This window comes from Rutidosis leptorrhynchoides, chromosome 9 (genome assembly GCF_046630445.1).
Source record: "Rutidosis leptorrhynchoides isolate AG116_Rl617_1_P2 chromosome 9, CSIRO_AGI_Rlap_v1, whole genome shotgun sequence".
Taxonomy (NCBI): Eukaryota; Viridiplantae; Streptophyta; class Magnoliopsida; order Asterales; family Asteraceae; genus Rutidosis; species Rutidosis leptorrhynchoides.
Window position 1 is genome coordinate 131,442,264 of NC_092341.1, and position 18,833 is coordinate 131,461,096.

At 32.2% G+C, this 18,833-nt stretch overlaps 1 non-coding gene across 1 annotated transcript; it reads left to right on the forward strand.

The window, feature by feature from the left end:
- Window positions 1-13,550: 13,550 nt before the first annotated feature.
- Window positions 13,551-13,657, forward strand: LOC139869580 (small nucleolar RNA R71). Its single transcript, XR_011766184.1, has one exon. It is a non-coding gene; the product is annotated as a small nucleolar RNA R71 (small nucleolar RNA).
- Window positions 13,658-18,833: the final 5,176 nt, after the last annotated feature.

The following is an 18,833-nucleotide window of genomic DNA, read 5'->3' on the forward strand; positions in this document are numbered from 1 at the left end:
AGCTGCTATATCTATGTCTTTTCTTGTAGTGATGTCGCATCCTTGGTAGAATATTTGTACTATTTGACAGGTGTCTAAACCATGTTGCGGACATCCTCTTAACAACTTTCCATATCTTGTCCATGCCTCATATAGAGTTTCATTTGGTTTCTGTGTAAACGTAACAATTTCTGCTTGAAGTCTTACGGCTTTAGATGCAGGAAAGAATTGTTTAAGAAATTTGTCAACTAAAACGTCCCATGTATCAATCGCCCCTTCAGGTAACGATTCCAACCAATCTTTGGCTTCTCCCTTTAAAGTCCAGGGAAATAACATGAGATATATCTGTTCATCCTCAACTTCTCGGATTTTAAATAGTGTGCAGATCCTATTAAAGGTACGTAGATGTTCATTTGGATCTTCCTTCGGCGCACCACTAAATTGGCATTGATTAGTCACCATGTGTAGAATTTGTCCTTTGATTTCATAATCTGGCGCATTAATGTCTGGATGAGTAATTGCGTGACCTTGGCCAGTGCGTTTAGCTCTCATTCGGTCTTCCATACTTAAAGGTTCCAGATTCTCCATAATTGAATTTGTTGAATCGGTATCACTAGATGATTCTGATTTAATGGTTCGTTCCTCAACAATCTCTGTTTGAATGATTGGTGGCTCCGGAGGAAAGTTTAATGGTTCAGGATCTACGAACCGTTCCTGAATATTTTCCGGATTCTCAATTGTGAGGTCGGGTTCAAAAAATGGATTATCAGAAATTTGAACTGGAGTACTTGGTCGACTGGATGACGATTCTAAAGAAAAATCAACGGCGGTAATATTTGCTAAATGTCTTGATCTAGTTACAGGTGGTGAACGTACAAAAGGTGGTGAACGTCTTGCTCGGTGCATTCACTGAATATCCTATTAATTTTAAAAAGGAAAGAAAAATTATAATAAGTTATCCAATCAATAGACTTTTCTGATTTTGCCCACGTTTCGAATAGCCAAAAGATGCAGCAGAGGGGCAGGATTCGTTTGGTCTCAATATAATTGAGGACTGTTTGGCTCTAATAACCCGGTCCACGTACAAATCCAACTATTACTACGAACCAGAAAATTTTGATGTCTATTAATTTGACCACTTAAAATAAATTTTCGTAATTTTAAGAAATTTAGATAAGAAGTAGAATAAAAATCTATGTCCTAAAAACTAGAATAGCGAGAAATAAGAAAGAAAAAGAGTTCGTCGGAAAAAGGTTGAAAAAGAAAAATGGTTGAAAAAATAAAAGGTGACGGAAAAATAAAAGAAACTTATAAAACTTAAAAATACTTGACTAACCTAACCTTATTACTACAACTAACTTAAAATTATAATCGCAAATTGATATTACTAATTGGAATGATAATTGATACATAGGTAAAAGTCGTCTAAAAATATTAAAGCTTACAGGAAAAACTATATCCCAAATGGAAATAACTTAAAAAGAAACTAAAACTTAAAAAGGCGTCGCAAAATTCTAAAGCACCTAAATCTTAGTCTAAAGAAAAAGCACTTAAGGAATTCTACGGCAAAGCCTAAAAATCTAGGAGTAAAAATAACTATAGCAAAAACTAAGTTTAAAATTAAATATGAGCGAAAAATACAAATATTACGTTAAAACGATTGAAAAGGGACAAAATATAAAAATATACAAAAAGTTGTAAAAAGTACAATTTTTATAAAAATATTATTTTTATATTATTTATTTTATTAAACTATTAATTTTACAATTTAATTAAACTTAATAAACTAAAATATAAATTAAATAAAACTTAAATTAAACTAAAACTAATTATAATAATAATAATAATTAGGGTTTATAATAATAATTAATTAATAATTACTCCGTGATTAATTGCAGTAGGGTTTCTGTCGGTGTCAGAATTACTCCGCGAGTCGCGGTATTTCAAACAACAAACCCCGCGAGTCGCGGGGTTTCAAAATTCAACCCTGGAACAGTTTAAAACTCGACGTTTTTTTTTTTTTTTCTGTTTTTATATTTTCTGTTTATATTATCTTATTAAAATATTTATGTAATCTAAATAAAACTTATCTTTAATAACTAAGATAAAAATAAAATACTTTATAACAATAAAAAAAATAGATTTATATATATATATATATATTTTCTTTTTTTTTCGGTTTTTTTTATTTATAAAATATATTTATAAAATAAATTAAATAAAACTCATATTTTTACAAAATAAAACTTATATTTATCAAACTCCTAAAAATATATAAATTTTTGTTTTTCTTTTTATATTTTCGAATAATTAAAACGTATTTTTACAAAAACGAATTTTAATAAAAGTTAACTAAAATTTTTTTTTTTATATTAGTGTTGCGCTTCCGGCTTTTAAGAGATTTCCCCGGCAGCGGCGCCAAAAATACTTGATGTGGTAGTGGAGTGGTATAAAATACTATTAAATTTTACAAGAAAATACTATTAAATACGATACAATTTTACACAAGATATTTATTTATTTATAGAATGGATATACTTAAACCTTGCTACAACACTTATAGGCAGTGTACCTAATCGTACAGTAGTGTAGTTTTTAGTAAGTCCGGTTCATTCCACAGGGAATCTTTTTTAAGCAAAGCTCAACGCTATATTAATTTACTTTTATAAAAATACAAACATATATAAGTAATATTATTATTATAAAGGGGGGTTTTTACCGTTTAATGACCGGTTTGTCGATTTTAAAACTTTAGTCGCAGTTAAAACCAAATGTAAAATATTAAAAATAAATACAAGACTTAAATTAAAGCATGAAGTAAATAACGATAAATGAAATTGCGAATAATAAAAGTACGATAAAATAAACTTGCGATAATTAAAAAGTAAGATAATTAAAAGTGCAATTAAATACAATAACAATAAATAAAAATGCGATAATTAGAAGTGCAATTAAATATAAAATAAAGGAAATTAAATATGAAATAAAAGAATTATGCTTATTTAAACTTCCGTAATCATGATGTTTGACGTGTTGATTTTAGTTTTATGCTCATTGGTTAATTGTCCTTTGTCCTGGATTATTTAATATGTCCGTCTGGTTTTTGTCCATAACAGTCCATCAGTCATAAATATAAAGTGCGAGTGTCCTCGTCAAATTATTCTTATACCCGAAGTTAAATATTCCATCTAATTGGGGATTCGAATTGTAACAAGGTTTTAATACTTTGTTTAATGAATACACCAGGTTATCAACTGCGTGTAAACCAAGGTTTTACTACTTTGTTAGCAATTACACCAATTACCCTTGAATGTAATTTCACCCTTGTTTTAATTATTCTAGTGGCTATTAATCCATTCCCGTGTCCGGTTAAATGAACGATTATTCGTACATATAAATACCCCGCCCATCGTGTCCGATCGAGTGTATATGGTAATTTATAGGGACGCCCAATTGTAAATCTTTATATTAACATTAACAAACTATCATTTAGTTAAACAAATATAAAGCCCATTAATAGCCCATAGTCTAATTTCCACAAGTGTCGTTCTTTTGTCCAAACCCCAATTATGGTACAAAGCCCAATTACCCAATTTTAGTAATTAGCCCAACATCATGATTACTTCGTTTTAAATAAGCATAATAATAACTTAGCTACGAGACATTAATATAAAAAGGTTGAACATAACTTACAATGATTAAAAATAGCGTAGCGTTACACGGACAGAATTTCGACTTACACCCTTACAACATTCGCTAACATACCCTTATTATTAGAATTATAATTAAAATTAAAATTAAAATATAAATTATATATATATATTTTACGTATATATGAGAGAAGAAGAAAAAGATTATATTTTACGATCAGAATGCGCGAGCTTTATAGGGGGTTTCTGAATTTGGGGCTCCGCGACTCGCGGCATTTTTGCCTTCAAACTCCGCGAGTCGCGGAGATTGAAATCACAGCTCACAACTTTGGAGTCTTTCTCTGCCGACGGTTTTTATTTATAAATATAATATATATATATAATTAATATAATTAATTATATATTATATTATATTTATATACATAGTTAACTTGTAATTTTTAGTCCGTTGCGTCGAGCGTTGAGAGTTAACTCTGGTCCCGGTTCCGGATTTTCGAACGTCATTGCGTACAATTTAATATCTTGTACTTTGCGTTTTGAATCTTGTACTCTTGTAATTTCGAGACGTTTCTTATCAATAATTGGAACCTCTTTGATTGTCTTTTGTACTTTTGAGCTTTTTGGTCGTTTGCGTCTTCAATTCGTCGAATCTGTCTTTTGTTTTCACCTTTTATTATTTAAACGAATATCACTTGTGAATAGAACAATTTCAACTAAAAGCTTGTCTTTCTTGAGGAATAATGCTATGAAATATATGTTCGTTTTTAGCATTATCAGTGATTAGCGTAGAAAAATGATTAAATTTTACCAAAGTTTCCAAACATATTGGCGTTTTTTTTTAATAATCTTTAACTTACAAAACAATTAAGTAATTAATTTTAAAATTTTGTTTCCCTTGTTATTTAGGACGAGGTCGTTTCGGAACGATATCCTAGTCCGTCCCTCGACAAAATTTTAAAATTTGACAATTTAAAGCGCGGTTTTAAAAGCAAAGATTTTTGGGTTTTTTTTTAAATGTTTTTGGCATACTTTAATTCAATAAGATTAAAAATAATGATAATAAAAGTTCTCGTCCCTCCTTCGGGTAAAGCAATTTCGGTTCAAAGACCTAGTCTTCAACTCACGACGAATTTTAAAAATCATATTTTTAACTTAGCGAAATAAAGTAAATTTTTATTTTTAAATTCACACCAAACTTAAATTTAAAATGCATAAAATTAAAAATTCATATTTTTTTAAAAATTAAAAATTCACACCAAACTTATATTATATTTTTTTTTATACATACAAACTTATATTAAAAATATCAATTTTTCAAATATTTACAATTTTAAATATATTAATTTTAAAAATTGTACAATATTAATTTAATATTTATATATTAATTTTAAAAACATGGTAAAAATAAAATTAAAATTTTTTTTGGTCTTTTATCCAACTTTAATCAATCAAATATTATCAAAAATATATGCCCCTCTTTTCGGTAAAGTAATTTCGATTCCATGACCTAATTTAACTCATGACGAATTTTTGAAATATTTTGGGTTGATTGATTAAAGATATTTATACCTTAAGAATAAATGTTAAATTTCGCAGTGATGTAATAAATTTTTGTATGATATCAATAATTTCGGTCGCAAGACCTAATTTTATTGAATACCAATTTAATACTTTATAGCGAACAAATTTGCGTTTATTATCAAAAGGTTAAAAAAATAAAAATAAAAATAAAAACTGTACAGACTTACCTGTGAGATAGTATTTCTTAATGATATGCTCTAGCCCACTCATAAGATAGTCGGACTAATTGTGTTAGGTCTCTAGAAAGAGCTAACTATATCCCTTAGATTGTAAGGGAGGTGTTCTATAGATGAGGGCTATATATAGAACACCAAGCCTCCCTTAATCACTAACATTAGCCACTGATTTGTAATGTATTCAAGAGAGCCGTGGAATATAGTTGACTAGTTTGACTAATGCTCTCTACATTCATGTGGTTAATTGTTCACATTCATGGTATTCATGAGATCTAGGATCCTACAATTGGTATTAGAGCTTAGGCCTTCATCACATGAAGGAGATCTCTATGAATATTCATGAATGTTTTCCCTCTACCTTCAAACCTTCAAACACCAAATACATACATCTTCAACCTACTTTCAACCAAATCTTCAAACCTTCATCATCTTCATCATGAAGATATGAAGATCTTCAAATTTTTTCAAAAGAATTTCGGAAATTTTTTTCGAAACCGAATATCATTTACCGAGTTTACACCGAACCTTATTTAAATCACAATCTAAAACACAAATTACCGAATCTCATTTTCGGTTTCTAAATTGAATCTCACCGAAACTTATTCGAATTTCCAAAACAAATTCACAAATTACAAACACATATCCTTTCATGTCATTTTCAAAATTCAGATTACACGATTACTCAAAATCAATTATTCATATTCTATACCTACTTTGCTACAGTTCCTATTCGATACTCATATTCATCATTTACAAATATTTCAAATCATCCGATAATGAATCTCATCATCTAATAAATGCAAATTCGTGATCCTTATCAGCAACTTAACTCGCGTACATCATCATTTTAGATCAACATCAACAAATTCATGACGAATCAGATCGTGTTCTTCATTATATGAAAACGTTAACCGATTTGAGCTCCGGACTGATTCGTCATGATTTGAGAAAAAGTAAAAATGTAGATCTCTTCATCTTCATCTCGTGAACGTGTGTGCAAAATCTCAGGATCTAATTCATAAAACCGTACATGAATTCGAAAGTCAAAGTTCAACGAAAAAAGTCAACTGATTTGATTCTGCTCAAATTCGAAATATATGTGTTGTTTCAGAGGCAGATGATGATGATCGAGTATTTGTGGATCGATTTCGAGCATCTTTCATGTTTACTTCATCATCTACAAGTGATTAGATCTCAAATTCACAATTCATGTTCATGCTTCAAAAGCGACTACTGTTCATTACTTAATTTGGCTTTCTAATGAAGTTTTGCAATGATATGCTTCACAAAATTGTTTAATCGCCACTCAGTGAAGCTAATGGAAACAAACTTCAGGCTTATTTGCATAAAATTTGAGATTCATGATTTTTTTTTTTTTGAAGATGACAGTTACGACTTCTTGATGAATCATATTCGGTATTAGATTTTGCTTCGGTATGCATCTGATTCGGTTTCAGTGATTATTTCTGTATTGGTTTGATCTAATTCGGTATATGATTTTCATTATGATTCGGTATTGATTAAATTTGGTATGTGCTTTGGTATGGATGCGATGATCATGATATTCGGTATTCCTTGATGATGATGATTCGGTATGGATCTGAAATATTCTTCTGATTCGGTACAGTAATAGTAATTTGGCTATGTGATCTCATTGGGCCTACCGAATCTAATTTAGGCCCAATATCATACTTCATTCAATTGTTACCGAATCTAGTTAGCACATTCACAGTCCACTTACCAAATCTTATGTGAAGTTTACAAGATCAGTCCCTGATAAGTTTCTGACTTTTGCAAGCACAGTCCAACTACCGAATCTGGCTACGAAATTGACAGTTTTGGCCCCTAACTTTTGACAGAATTTTCAGGCCTAGTCCTTTACCAAATCTGGACCTCCAAAGCATATTTTTTCACTATTTTCGAGGCTCGAATTCACGCGGCTTTTCTCATACGCGTTATTTTCAATATTTTGGGTATTTGCCGAGCACGTCAACCATTTTAAACAATGAAGCTCTTATTTCATGCGAGCATCATTGTGGGGGAGATATGTATATGGTTGATGTGCATGTGACTTCAATACGCGTACGGTATTGGACTCGTACTTCAAAGTGACAAAGTTAAAGCGTTACTTCTTTGACGAGTGAGCACGCGAAACCGAAAGAGACTTCCATATCCTTGGGGGAGTACATGAGACGTTAGGAACTTCGAAAGAGCCAACGATCTATACGCTTTATGTGATGATCATGTGTTTGATTGAAATCAAACTTGATTGGCCGTGCCCCATATACTTTGAAGGGGGAGTTTCTCAAAGTTTTTCGAGCTTACTAATCAAGGAAAGTGTTGAGGGGGAGTTGAGTTCTTCATCAACATAAAGTGATGCTTCGATGAATGTTAAGAGAATGTGCATTCCGCTGTGCAAACTCAAAGACCATTGAAGGTAGAAGAACTCCAAGTTTCAAAGATCTACTTCAACGGCCGTACAAGATTCGAGGGGGAGTTAGTTAGAAATAGTTTATTCTTTCTTATTGTAATTTTGTATGCATTTTACCTAGTGAGCAATCTTTGAGAAATAGTTATCTCTTAGGGGGAGATTGTTAGGTCTCTAGAAAGAGCTAACTATATCCCTTAGATTGTAAGGGAGGTGTTCTATAGATGAGGGCTATATATAGAACACCAAGCCTCCCTTAATCACTAACATTAGCCACTGATTTGTAATGTATTCAAGAGAGCCGTGGAATATAGTTGACTAGTTTGACTAATGCTCTCTACATTCATGTGGTTAATTGTTCACATTCATGGTATTCATGAGATCTAGGATCCTACAAATTGATTTTCCATGGCTACATAGGCGTAACCTCGAGCATTTAATGTTTTTTCTTCTAAACATATGAACGGTCCATCTCTGCATAAAGTAACAAATTCGGTGTTTGAATAAGTTTGATTATTTGAACATTTACCTTCGTGTGACCATTTTCCGCATTTGTGACATCTTTCAAGGTGTCGTGCTCTTCTTTTCGCTGCGGATTTTGATTTTCCTTTATCAAATTGTAACTTATTATCTTCGCATCTGGATTCTTTTCTTATTCCGTCCAATTTACCTCTGATTAATGATACTATTTCACTTGGAAGTGTGTCATTATTACGTTTAGTGATCAAAGCGTGTAGCATTAGACCATGGTTTAGTTCACAGGAAGTCTTCATTTCGTAAAAATCTAAAAAAATAAAAATTCAGAATGGGGGAAGAAGACAAGTTCTTTAGGGTCTGCTAGGGAAAGACCATTCGGGTTCCATTTTCGAGAACTACACAAAAACAGAAAATCTAACTCTAACAGAAATACATATTATCCTTTAAAGACTTGATTCTCCCCACACTTAGTTAGCTGTGGTATCGAAATTGTAATTAACTTCGTTGTCAACTTCCATCGGACTATCTATGTAATGTTTAACTCTGTGACCATTAACTTTAAATTCAATCCCATTTGAATTTATTAATTCTATCGTTCCGTATGGGAAAACTCTTTTGACTATGAATGGTCCAGACCATCTTGATTTCAATTTTCCAGCAAATAGCTTGAATCGTGAATTAAAAAGAAGAAATCTATCTCCTTCTTTAAATTCTTTTGAACTTCTGATTCTTTTATCATGCCATTTCTTCGTTCTTTCCTTATAGATTAACGAATTTTCGTATGCTTCATATCTTAATTCTTCTAATTCGTTTAATTGACTTAACCGTAGACATCCAGCTTCATGTAAATCAAGATTACATGTCTTCAAAGCCCAAAATGCTTTGTGTTTAATTTCTACTGGAAGATGACATGCTTTTCCATAAACGAGTCTAAAAGGTGTGGTTCCAATTGGAGTTTTGTAGGTTGTTCTAAAAGCCCAGAGTGCATCCTCCAATTTAATGGACCATTCCTTCGGATTTGTTCCTACGGTTTTCTCTAGAATACGTTTTAAAGCTCGGTTGGTATTTTCAACTTGTCCACTCGTCTGTGGATGATAAGCGGTGGAGATTTTATGAGTTACTCCATATATTTTAAGAAATTTCTCAAGTTGATTATTACAAAAATGAGTACCCCGATCACTTATTAAAGCTTTCGGTGTTCCAAACCTTGCAAAAAGACGTTTTAAAAAGTTGACTACAACTCGTGCATCGTTAGTTGGGAGAGCTTGTGCTTCCGCCCATTTAGATACATAATCAATGGCAACGAGAATGTAGAGATTATTATGAGATTTTGGAAATGGACCCATAAAGTCAATACCCCAAATGTCAAATACTTCACATACTTGAATGACATTTTGTGGCATTTCATCACGTTGACTTATTTTTCCGGCCCTTTGACAAGCATCACAGGATTTGCAAAGAAGGTGTGCGTCTTTGTAAATTGTAGGCCAATAGAATCCATCATCATAAACTTTTCTTGCTGTGAGTTGAGGCCCATAATGCCCTCCTGTTGGTCCTGTGTGACAATGGTTTAAGATTTGATTGGCTTCTTCTCCGAATACACATCGGCGTATTATTCCATCGGGACAACTTTTAAACAGATGTAGATCTTCCCAAAAATAGTGTTTTATATCACTGAAGAATTTCTTTCGTTTTTAGTACGACAATCCTTTTTCAAGGAATCCACATACTAAGTAGTTTGCATAGTCTGCAAACCATGGAATTTCATTATAATCTATCTTCAATAGATATTCATCAGGAAAGTTGTCTTGTATGGCCGATTCATTTAGAACTTCTAATTCAGGATTTTCAAGACGAGAAAGATGATCAGCGGCGAGATTTTCTGCTCCTCTTTTATCTCGGATTTCAATATCGAATTCTTGTAAGAGTAAGATCCAACAGATTAATCTTGGTTTGGCATCTTGTTTCGAAAATAGGTATCTAAGAGCAGAATGGTCGGTATAGACCACCGTTTTAGCTAGAACGAGATATGAACGAAATTTGTCAAAAGCAAAGACAATAGCAAGGAGTTCTTTTTCAGTAGTTGTATAATTCGTTTGTGCTCCTTGTAACGTCTTACTAGCATAATATATAGGTTGAAATTGTTTTTCAATCCTTTGTCCTAAAACGGCTCCCATTGCAAAATCACTTGCATCGCACATAAGTTCAAACGGTAGATTCCAATTTGGAGTTATCATGATCGGCGCATTAGTGAGTTTCTCTTTAATAATATTAAAAGATTTGATACATTCATCTGAAAATATGAATGGAGCATCCTTTTCTAGAAGTTTATTCATAGGAGTGGCAATTTTAGAAAAATCTTTTATGAAACGTCGGTAAAAACCGGCATGCCCTAGAAAACTCCTAACTCCTCTAACATTGGTGGGATGTGGAAGTTTAGCAATTACATCTACTTTAGCTCTATCCACTTCAATTCCTTCTTTTGAAATTTTATGTCCAAGAACGATTCCTTCTTTAACCATGAAATGGCATTTCTCCCAATTAAGAACTAGATTTGATTGTTCACATCTAATAAGCATTCGTTCAAGATTAGCTAGACATGATTCAAAAGTATCACCGAAGACTGAAAAGTCATCCATGAAAACTTCCATGCATTCTTCTATCATGTCGTGAAAAATCGCCATCATGCACCTTTGAAAGGTTGCAGGGGCGTTGCAAAGTCCAAGTGTCATGCCTTTGTAAGCAAAAGTACCATAAGGGCACATGAATGTGGTTTTCTCTTGGTCTTCGGGTGCTATTGGAATTTGAAAATATCCGGAAAAACCATCTAGAAAACAATAGTAACTGTTTCCGTCTAACCTTTCCAACATTTGATCAATGAAAGGTAAGGGAAAGTGATCTTTTCTGGTGGCGTCATTTAATTTTCTATAATCAATACATACACGCCATCCTGTTACAGTCCTAGTAGGAATAAGCTCATTTTTCTCATTTGTGATGACAGTCATGCCACCCTTCTTAGGTACGCATTGAACTGGGCTTACCCATGGACTATCAGAAATTGGATAAATTAAACCTGCATCAAGCAGTTTAATAATTTCTTTCTTAACAACATCTTGCATATTAGGATTTAGTCTTCGTTGGCGTTGCACATACGTTTTATGACCTTCTTCCATAAGGATTTTATGTGTGCAATATGAAGGACTAATTCCTTTAATATCATGAATTTTTCATGCAATAGCTGGTTTATGAGCTTTCAACATAGAAATGAGTTGTGATTTTTCATTTTCAGTAAGAGAAGACGATATTATTACAGGTAATTCAGATTCACCATGTAAATAAGCATATTCCAAATGGTTTGGAAGTGGCTTTAACTCTAATGTCGGAGGTTCTTCTATCGATGATTTGTATCGATATCTGTCTTCTTCTTTTAGCATTTGAATTTCTTCTGTTGTTAGTTCATATCCATTAGCCATTAGTGTAGCTAACATTTCAATTTCATCAATTGGTTCAGTTCCTTCTCCTAAAGAACATTCTCCCGTTCCTTGTAATTCTGGAAATTCTTCTAACAATTCTGCATGTGAATCTATAGTTTGAATATAATAACATGTATCATTTGCAGATTGTGGTTGTTGCATTTCTCTATCAACTGAAAAGGTAACACTCTCGTCCTCTATACTTAGGGTCAGTTTCTTACCGAACACGTCTATCATTGCTTTAGCCGTGTTTAAGAATGGTCTTCCTAATATGAGAGGAACTTGAGAATCTTCTTCCATGTCCAGAACAACAAAATCTACTGGAAATACTAAAGTACCAACTTTAACTAGCATGTTCTCCATTATCCCTCTAGGATATTTTATTAATCGATCGGCTAGTTGTATACTTATTCTTGTTGGTTTCAATTCTCCAAGGTCTAGTTTAGTGTATAGTGAATACGGCATTAAATTTATACTAGCACCTAAATCTGCCAATGCTTCTATTGAACTAAGACTACCCAGAAAACATGGAATTGTGAAACTTCCTGGATCAGATAGTTTTTCTGGTATCTTATTCAACAGCACTGCAGAACAATTAGCATTCATAGTAACAGCCGAGAGTTCTTCCATTTTCTTTCTATTTGTGATTAGATCTTTCAAGAATTTCTCAAATCTAGGCATTCCTGAAATTACATCAATGAAAGGAAGATTTACATTTATCTGTTTAAACATATCCAAGAATTTGGATTGCTCGGCTTCAAGTTTCTCTTTTTTTATTTTACTCGGGTAAGGAAGTGGTGGTTGGTATGGTTTAACATAAGGTTTAGCCTTAACTGTGTTATCTTCATTAACCTTTTCAACTACCGGTTCTTTTTCCTTATCTTGTTCAGGTTGTGGTTCTTGTGGAGTAGGAATAGCTTCATCAGAAGTTACAGGTATTTCAGGTGGTTTTAGTGTAATACCACTTCTTGTGGTAATGGCTTTAGCTGTTTCATTCCGGGGGTTAGCATTTGTATCACTAGGTAGACTTCCCGATTTTCTTTCACCTATTAACATTGCTAGGTTACTTACTTCTTGTTCCAAATTTTGAATAGAAGCTTGTTGATTTCTAAATGCTTGAGCATTTTATTCATTGGTTTGTTTCTGAGATGTGAAAAACTGCGTTTGAGTTTCAACTAGCTTCGTCATCATATCTTCTAAATTTGGCTTTTTATCATCGGTTTGTGGTGGTTTGTTTTGAAAATTAGGTCTTTGCTGATTGTAAGTATTGTTGGATACTTGTTGATTACTAGGACCTTGTTGGTTGTTGTATGGAACATTTCAGTTATAATTCTGGTTTTAATTGTAGATTGGTCTTGCCGGTTGATAATTATTCTGATAATTATTTCCAGGCCTTTGGTTTATGTATGAAATATTCTCTCTTTGTTCCATTGTTAGTTCAATACTGAGACAATCTTTTGTCAAATGTGGTTCTCCACACTACTCACAACTAATTCGTATTGAGTGAATATCTTTAGTCATCTTTTCCATTCGTCTCTCGACAGCGTTTATCTTTGCGGAAATGGAATCTAAGTCATGGCTAGAATCGGCTCTAGCTGCTTTAGATCATCTAACGATATCTTTTTCTTGGTGCCACTCATGTGAGTGGGAAGCAGTGTTATCAATAACTTTGTAAGCATCAGTTTCTGTTTTCTTCATAATGGAACCACCAGCTGCTCTGTCTATGTCTTTCCTTGTAGTGATGTCGCATCCTTGGTAGAATATTTGTACTATTTGACAAGTGTCTAAACCATGTTGCGGACATCCTCTTAATAACTTTTCAAATCTTGTACATGCCTCATATAGAGTTTCATTTGGTTTCTGTGTGAACGTAACAATTTCTCCTTGAAGTCTTACGGCTTTAGATGCCGGAAAGAATTGTTTAAGAAATTTTTCAACTAAAATGTCCCATGTATCGATCGCCCCTTCAGGTAACGATTCCAACCAATCTTTGTTTTCTCCCTTTAAAGTCCAGGGAAATAACATGAGATATATCTGTTCATCCTCAACTTCTCTTATTTTAAATAGAGTACAGATCCTATTAAAAGTACGAAGATGTTCATTTGGATCTTCCTTCGACGCACCACTAAATTGGCATTGATTAGTCACCATGTGTAGAATTTGTCCTTTGATTTCATAATCTGGCGCATTAATGTCTGGATGAGTAATTGCGTGACCTTGGTCAGTGCGTTTAGCTCTCATTCGGTCTTCCATACTTAAAGGTTCCAGATTTTCCATGATTGAATTTATTGAATCTGAATCACTAGAGGATTCTGATTTAATGGCTCGTTCCTCAACAATCTCTGTTTGAATGATTGGTGGTTCCGGAGGAAAAATTAATGGTTCAGGATCTATGAATCGTCCCTGAATATTCTCCGGATTCTCAATTGTGAGGTCGGGTTCAAAAAATGGATTATCGGAAATTTGAATTGGAGTACTTGGTCGACTGGATGACGATTCTAAAGAAAAATCAACGGCGACAATATTTGCTAGATGTCTTGATCTGGTTACAGGTGGTGAACGTACAAAAGGTGGTGAACGTCTTGCTCGGTGCATTCACTGAATATCCTATTAGTTTTTAAAAGGAAAGAAAAATTATATAAGTTATCCAATTAATAGACTTTTCTGATTTTGCCCACGTTTCGAATAGCCAAAAGATGCAACAGAGGGGCAGGATTCGTTTGGTCTCGATATAATTGAGTACTGTTTGGCTCCAATAACCCGGTCCACGTACAAATCTAACTATTACTACGAACCAGAAAATTTTGATGTCTATCAATTTAACCACTTCAAATAAACTTTTGTAATTTAAAGAAATTTAGAGAAGAAGTAGAATAAAAATTCTAAGTCCTAAAAACTAGAATGATGAGAAATAAGAAAGAAAAAGAGCGCGTCGGAAAAGGTCGAAAAAGAAAAGGGTTGAAAAATAAAAGGCGTCGAAAAATAAGAAAGAAAAAGAGTGACTTATAAAACTTTAAAACACTCGACTAACCCAACCTTATTACTATCACTAACTTAAAATTAAAATTGCAAATTGAGATTACTAATTGGAGTGATAATTGATACATAGGTAAAAGGCGTCGAAAAATAAAAATAAGAAAGTAGCGCGTCGAAACTTAAAAAGGAACTAAAAACTAAGAATTAAAAGTTGCGTCTAAAAATATTAAAGCTTAAAAGAAATACTATATCCCAAATGGCAATATCTTAAAAAGGTACTAAAACTTAAAAAAAACGTCGCAAAATTCTAAAGCACCTAAATTTTAGTCGAAAGAAAAAGCACTTAAGGGAATTTACGGCAAAGCCTAAAAATCTAGAAGTAAAAATAATTATGGCAAAAACTATAACTTAAAACTAATTACGAGCGAAAAATACAAATATTACGAATAAACAAATAAAAAGATACAAAATATAAAAATAAACTTAAAGTTGTAAAAAGTACAATTTTTATAAAAATATTATTTTTATATTATTTGTTTTATAAAACTATTACTTTTATATATATAAATAAAACTAATTAAAATTAATTATTACAAATTAATTAAAACTTAAACTAAATAATAAATTAATTAACTAATTTAGGGTTTATTAATAATAATAATTAATAATACTACGTAATTAATGCGATTAGGGTTTCTGGTCGTGTCAGGGTGGCTCCGCGAGTTGCGGTACACCTGGCAACAAACTCCGCGAGTCGCGGAGGTTAAAATTTTAAATGCACAAATATCGTTCGACAGGTTCTGTAGTTTTTTTAAATTATATTTTATATATTTTTCTGTTTTTAATAATTATGTAAATTATAATAAATAAAAACTTATATTTTAAAAAAAATAGAAATACTTTATAATTTTATAAATAAAAATCTTAAAAATAGATTTATATATTTTTTTCTTTTCCGGTTTTTAAATTTTTATATATTTTTTAATATTTAAAATGTATTTTTACAAAAACTAAATAAAACTTAATAAAAATTCTCTTTTTTTTATGTGTGTGGCGTTTCGCTTCGTCGTTCCCCGGCAGCGGCGCCAAAAATACTTGATGTTATGCGAGGTGTATATGAAATAGCTTTATTTTTACTAGGAAATACTATTAAATACGGTACAATTTTACACAAGATATTTATTTATTTATAGAATGGATATACTTAAACCTTGCTACAACACTTATAGGCAGTGTACCTAATCGTACAGTAGTGTAGTTTTTAGTAAGTCCGGTTCGTCCACAGTGAATCTTTTAAACAAAGCTTAATGCTATATTAGTTTTACTTTATAAAAATACAAATATATATATAAGTAATATTATTATTATAAAGGGGGGTTTTTACCGTTTAATGACCGGTTTGTCGCTTTTTAAAACTTTAGTCGCAGTTAAAACCTAATGTAAAATATCAAAAATAAATACAAGACTTAATTTAAAGCGTAAAGTAAATAACGATAATGAAATTGCGATAAATAAAATTGCGATAAAATAAACTTGCGATAATTAAAAAGTACGATAAATAAAAGTTCAATTAAATACAATAACAATAAATAAAAGTGCGATAATTAGAAGTGCAATTAAATATAAAATAAAGGAAATTAAATATGAAATAAAATAATTATGCTTATTTAAACTTCCGTAATCATGATGTTTGACGTGTTGATTTTAGTTTATGCCCATGGGTAAATTATCCTTTGTCCTGGATTATTCAATATGTCCGTCTGGTTTTTGTCCATAATAGTCCATCAGTCATAAATATAAAGTGCGAGTATCCTCGTCAAATTATCCTTATACCCGAAGTCAAATATTCCAACTAATTGGGGACTTAAACTGTAACAAGGTTTTAATACTTTGTTATCAATTATGCCAAGTGTCCTTGTACATAATTTCACCCCTGTTTTAATAATTCTAGTGGCCATTAATCAATTCCCGTGTCCGGTTAAATGAACAATTATTCGTACATATAAATACCCCGCCCATCGTGTCCGATCGAGTGTATATGGTTATTTATAGGGACGTCCAATTGTAAATCTTTATATTAAAATTAACAAACTATCATTTAGTTAAACAAATATAAAGCCCATTAATAGCCCATAGTCTAATTTCCACAAGTGTCGTTCTTTTGTCCAAACCCCAATTATGGTACAAAGCCCAATTACCCAATTTTAGTATTTTTAGCCCAACATCATGATTACTTCGTTTTAAATAAGCATAATAATAACTTAGCTACGATACATTAATATAAAAAGGTTGAACATAACTTACAATGATTAAAAATAGCGTAGCGTTACACGGACAGAATTTCGACTTACACCCTTACAACATTCGCTAACATACCCTTATTATTAGAAATTAAAATTAAAATTAAAATATAAATATAAATATAAATATAAATATATATATATATATATATATATATATATATATATATATATATATACGTTTATAGAGAGATTGATAAAAGGATATTTTTTTACGATCAAAATGCGTTGGCTTTTATAGGCAGTTTCAGAATTTGGGGCTCCGCGAGTCGCGGTATTTTTGCCCTTCAAACTCCGCAAGTTGCGGAGTTTGATTTTACAGCTCATCCCTTTTTGGATCTTCTTTGCCGACGGTTTTAATATATAAATATAATATATATATAATCTATATAATTAATTATATATTATATTATATTTATATACATAGTTAACTTGTAATTTTTAGTCCGTTGCGTCGAGCGTTGAGAGTTGACTCTGGTCCCGGTTCCGGATTTTCGAACGTCCTTGCGTACAATTTAATATCTTGTACTTTACGTTTTGAATCTTGTACTCTTGTAATTCTGAGACGTTTCTTATCAATAATTGGAACCTCTTTGATTGTATTTTGTACTTTTGAGCTTTTTGGTCGTTTGCATCTTCAATTCGTCGAATCTATCTTTTGTCTTCACCTTTTATTATTTAAACGAATATCACTTGTAAATAGAACAATTGCAACTAAAAGCTTGTCTTTCTTGAGGAATAATGCTATGAAATATATGTTCGTTTTTAGCATTATCATTGACATTACAAGACTTATACACTTTGTAATGATGATCCTAAGACAATACTAGGACGTACATTACACTAAGTAAACTCACAAGATTAATGATTTTGATTAGTAAGTTTACAACAATCAAATTCTATATCTATAAGATCATAGAATTTTCTCTTGCTTGATCACATTTGAGTAGTAGTTAGAGCCCTTGTGATCTCTGGAAATAAGCCTTTGAAATATTCAAGTGGGTCTACTTCAAATGCTCTTTAATGCTTGCCTTTTATAGTGGGATTCAAAAAGTAGCCGTTGACACACGGTTGCCTGCACGGTCGACCGTGGTTCGACCGTGCATGCTCCATTCCAAATTTAGTATCCGTTGTATAGCCGTTTGACTCTAATTTGAACACCACATTTTGGCACATTTACTCCTTCTAGCACCTGTAAAAGAAACTAAACATCCTATACAAGTACTATATGCATTAAGTGTGTGAGATTTGGTCTTATTGCATGAAAGTGACATAACACTCCATTAGTGGTAAACCCAACATTCTTGGAGAAGTGTCTTGATTGATATTTTGAAAAATCTCAGTTTGGTCAAGACTTAGTTAGTCACATTAATGTTTTTGGTTCAATTCTAAAGACTAGTCACTATGTCATTAACTTCATGTAACGACCCAACCCGTTATCCAACCGAATACGCAGCAATTTTTTTTTTTTTTTTTTTACAGTTAGGGTGCGCGGCACGCAGCCCTTAATCTGCGCGGCGCACACAAGGCCTTTCAGCCCGCTGTCCAAATTTTCCAATTTTCGTTTAAAGATTACCCACTTCCTGACACCTTTAGACGAAACGCTTTTCACAACGCATTAAAATAAGTAAAACTAACACGATTCAATAATAAAACAAGTTTTACGACATCGGGCCCACGTTGGCCGTTTTATGAAATACATACAAAATACGAGTTTCGACCATACGAGTTTAGTTTCCAAACAAAACTATGAGCATGATGTTTGGAGATAAACTACCCAATCCTAGGTCGAA